The 4,735-nt window shown below is 32.2% G+C and overlaps 1 non-coding gene across 1 annotated transcript; it reads left to right on the top strand.

Moving 5' to 3' along the window:
* The first annotated feature begins 2,894 nt into the window (after positions 1–2,894).
* Positions 2,895–3,000, top strand: LOC132024028 (U6 spliceosomal RNA). The gene has a single exon (XR_009406145.1). It is a non-coding gene; the product is annotated as a U6 spliceosomal RNA (small nuclear RNA).
* The last annotated feature ends 1,735 nt before the right edge of the window (positions 3,001–4,735 follow it).

The raw sequence follows: 4,735 nt of genomic DNA, 5'->3' as shown, positions 1-4,735 counted from the left end.
ATTAAAATATAAATATATTATTGAAAATTTTTATGAGGAAGCATATTTTCTTCATGTCTTTAGACCTAATGATTGACTTATTTAATTCCTTACAATTTTTACATTTTGGTTAACTGTGAGTAGAGATGGAAACAAATGGTTTGGAGAGTAAAGTATCAAATTAAGAATTAAAATCATTTTACTAAAATCAATTCTAGAGTATGGATTAGGTTTGCATATATCACAGATAACATGAACCCACACCTATACACTAATAAATGTATTATTTATTATCATTTCCAAAAATGATTTTACTCTCATGAAAAATAGCATGCTGCAAAATCAAATGCTAATCGTTCAGAAAAGTATCATTGATTTTAATAATTTTTTAATATGAGCTATCATTTTTGCAAAGAAATTATAATTTTTGTCCATTCAAATAACACTTGAAACAAAATGAAAATATTTTTAACATTTTCCTAGCACTGATAAACTACCAGAAAAATACTGATTTGACATAATATTATTAAAATGATGTTAATAAAATGGTTCTTATTCATACTCAACTTGGAAAAAAAAAATCTTACCATCTTTTTTGTCCTCACCCCCAAAATATTAGAATCTATAAAAGCATAATAGTTATGTTTCCTTTATTTGATTTCTCCTCATATATCTATGGTTTGTAATGGTTTTAATGATCTGTAGATAGGATTTTCCCAACAGGTAATAATGCCTGTAAAAATTGCCACATTTATAGATTAAAAATTTTTTTTTTTCTGCCAGGAAATAATCAATGCTAGGTCATCATTATTTAAATAAGTAGATGATTATATAGCTAAAGGGAGAAATAGGATATATGTGGAAAATTTTACTTTTTTAATAATTGAAGGATATTTTCTTCAACTAATACAGATGCTTTTTATTTGTCACCTCTTTATTGAAAGTACATTAGCCTAAGTTCACTGCTGAGTATATACCTAATGGAAGGAATAAATCTTTGAACACCACTGAGAGTACAAATTTGGCTGTGACCTGTGCAACATCTTAAGGTTAATGGATGGAAAAGTTATAAGTCAATACTAAACTTCTGTCCTTGACTTTTTCAGAAACATGGGTTTTATAGTAAAAACTGATTATATCTCTATTATATCATCTTTGTCAAAGTATTTCACAATTTGGGTAATAAAATTATTTTTCTATATAGATTAGATAATATAAATTTTATAGTCATCTTTGAATTATGTTAATTATACAGAATCTCATGTATTTCCTTGAAATAAAAGCTCAATAGATGTTATCTTTCCCTTTTTTTTCTATCAGACTAATGGTCCCAATGTCTCCATTACTAATATTGACACCTAGTGCGCATAATTTAAAAATAATGTTTATAATATAGGTATTTTGTGATGGTAAGGACTTTATGTTTTTAGATATACTGATTGTCTTTGACTTTTTAATAATTATTTGTTGGTGGAGGAAATGAAAAATATAGATTGACGTTACGTAATGATTTAAATGTAAAGACAAAGATTTATAGGCTATTATGTACTAAATGTTTGTGTGTCCCCAAAATTCACATGTTGAAATTTTAACCCTGCATGTGATGGTATTTGGAGATAGGGCCTTTGGGAAGTGATTAGGTCATGCATATGGAGTCATGAAATGGATTGGCCTTACAAGAGGAAACACAAGAGAGCTTCTTTCTTTTCTGTGTTGTCTACCATCTAATCTTTACAGCCAGGAGGCACCATATACAAACAAGAAAGTGAGCTCTTATCAATGTGCAGGTATTAGGAGGTGGAGCATCTGGAAGGTGCTTAGGTCATAAGAATGGAACTTTCATAAATGAGATTAGTGTCATTTCCTGGTGACCCCAGAGAAATCCGTCATCTCATGTAAGGACATGTAAGTCTACGATGTAAGCCTACCATGTAAGGACACTAGGAGAGAGCAACTATCTACGTACCAGAAAGCAAGCTTACAGGACATCAGATCTGATGATGCCTTTATCTTTGACTTTCCAACCTTCAAAACTGTGAGAAATAAGTGTTAGTTAAGCCACCCAGTCTATGGTATTTTTGTTATGGAAGCCAGAACTAAGACAGAAATGCTATCAAAAATTAGTACCAGGAGTGAGTGTTCTTTAAGGAGAGATCTCTATTTGGGCTCCATACTAAAGCATGCTTTGGACAGATCATGTGTACCAGTGCATTCAGAGAAGGAAGAATTACAATCACGTTTTAGGACTTGGGGCTTCTACCCTATGAAATATCATGGTATAAACTTGGCAGCTTCAGCAAACAGAGTTGGCATCCAAGTACAATACTCATGTGAATATCTTGAAAGAGAATTCTCATTTTTGCTTTTCAGCTTTCTTCTAACCATTGTCCTATAGGTGCTAAAATTAGCCCATAATACTTAATTAAAATGAACTTTGAATCTATGCTCTAGTATAAAAATAGTTACCCAAGTGACCCTGTGTTGAGCAGCAATGGGAAAGCTGAGGTAATGAGTTTCTCACTTAACCTTTTTCCACATGAAAAACTCTATTTTCATTTCTGTGTACTCTGACATTCTTCATAAGGTTATTCATAGAGAAAGACTCAGACGCTACAAAAAAAAAAAGTTAAAAGCTACTGTTTTAAAACATCGACTAAAACAGTTTATGAAAGTACATAGACCAAACAACTTGATAGCTACTGAAATAATCAAAGAGAACTGCTTTATCCTCATATTTTAAGATGCCTCCATTGTTACTACACCATTTCAAAAGAAAATGTTTTCAAAATTTTCATTCCAAAATTGGAAAATTATTTACGTTTCGTAGGAGTTTCCATCATGACCAAATACTATGATTATTAAATCGAGCCATCTACAGTTGCCATTTTTATAGATTAAAAATTATAGAATGTTGAGTGCTTGCTTCAGCAACACATACACTAAAATCGGAACAATACAAGAAAATTAGCATGGCCTGTAGGCAAGGATAGCATGCAAATTCAGGAAGTGTTCCATATTTTTTTAAAAGAAAAAAAATGATACAATGTTGATAATCTTCTATGACTTCTTCTGCTGTGCTCCACCGTGTTCCGGAACAGGGAGGAATGCATGTACGGAAAGGAAACATTTCAAACTGAATGGTGGGGCACATACACAGATAGGAGGCAATAGCACCATAGCTACCCTTTAATACAGTTTCTTAAATAGGAGAATGGGAGAAAGAGAGAGACAGACCGAGACAGACAGACAGGCCAGTTTGACTTTCACAGAGGTTTAGAAGAAAACAGTTTTGGGTAGGATGTAAGCCAGGCTGAAAGTTCCTTGGAGGCTGACACAGAAAGTAAACTGGATGTGGTCGGAGAGAGAGAGAACTGGTGGAAACTTCTTGACACAGACACAGGTCCTGAACATATATGGATTTTATTTTGTATGTGCGCACATACATACTTGGGAAAATTAAAAGCAAGAGACGTATGTGGCTGCGTATAAATTCATAGAGAAGCTGGGTATTCATTATCACCTTAATTTATAAACTTGTCAGCCACATAAATGAGGCAATTAGCCAGAGACATATCATAGACTCATCTCTGAGATAGAGGTCAGAGGAAATACTTTCTTCAAATTCTTTATCTTTAGGGGCTTGGTGCACATTAAAACACCGTGTCATTTTTATCTCCTTTTTATGACATTGAAGCCCATCTCTATTAAGAGTCTTTAAATTGAGTATTGTTTTTAAACCAATCATAAAACGGTAGAAAATATATGCATTGTAAAGTTTATCTGAGGTCAACATTATAAACACAAAGAATTAATGGTTAAAAAGTCTTACTTTTTTAGTCTAAAGAACAAACTTCCCAGAAGAAATTTTGCAAAATTAGAAAAACACTCTGAGCAAGAAGGTATTTTCTCCCTAACTTTCCAAATTTTAGTAAGGCTAACTAAATTAATAACAAGAATATTTTAGGGGAAGAATTGAAGCCTCCTCAAGGCAGTATTGTGCCTTTTTTTTTTCTCCCCAGGAAAACAAGAACATTTTTTACAAAACAGAAATTATCCATTTAAGTTGATCTAAATAAGTTTAAGTCAAATAATGTATGGAAGTTCTATGACATTTCTTAGCTTTCATTTGGAACACTGTATAAAATTATGAAAAATCAAAGCCATTCCTTTTGTAATATACATTACATATTACAACAGTTCTTTCTTTGTTATATTTCAGATTATTCATTTCTCCTAGTTAGCTTTAAATATGAAGTCTTTATGACATTCTGATTATTCATTATCTGGTCTCCCACCCCCCCAGACCCCTTCCATATATTCACATACTGGAATGTAAGAGTTCTCTTCAGGTTTACCAGTGATTTAACAGAAAACAAACAAACAAAAGTTTTTAAGATGAATTTTTCGGTATGAAAATGATGGGAATAGTGAACAAATAAAATAAATGTCAATTATATTTGGACTTTTTTGTAACATGTGTATTATATTTATTTTCCCCCTTGGGTGTGGGATATTCTTATGAATAAGTGCACAGATGAATAAATGAACATCACCATATCTATAATAATTGTTAAAAACTACCACAGATACATTCAACAGAAATTCCATGCTATCCCCCCTCACATTAGAAAATCTAACGGTGTTCGTAAAACTTGCTCTTATATCTTGCTTTTGACACTAATGGGAGTTTTCAGTAAAGACTTCAAGTCCAATTGATGCATGAGCCTAGCAGTTCCCCTTAATTGTGTTTGTAAAT

Source organism: Mustela nigripes, chromosome 8, assembly GCF_022355385.1.
Source record: "Mustela nigripes isolate SB6536 chromosome 8, MUSNIG.SB6536, whole genome shotgun sequence".
NCBI classification, from domain to species: domain Eukaryota; kingdom Metazoa; phylum Chordata; class Mammalia; order Carnivora; family Mustelidae; genus Mustela; species Mustela nigripes.
Note: the sequence above shows the minus strand (reverse complement) of the source record. Positions and strands in the feature narration are given on the sequence as shown.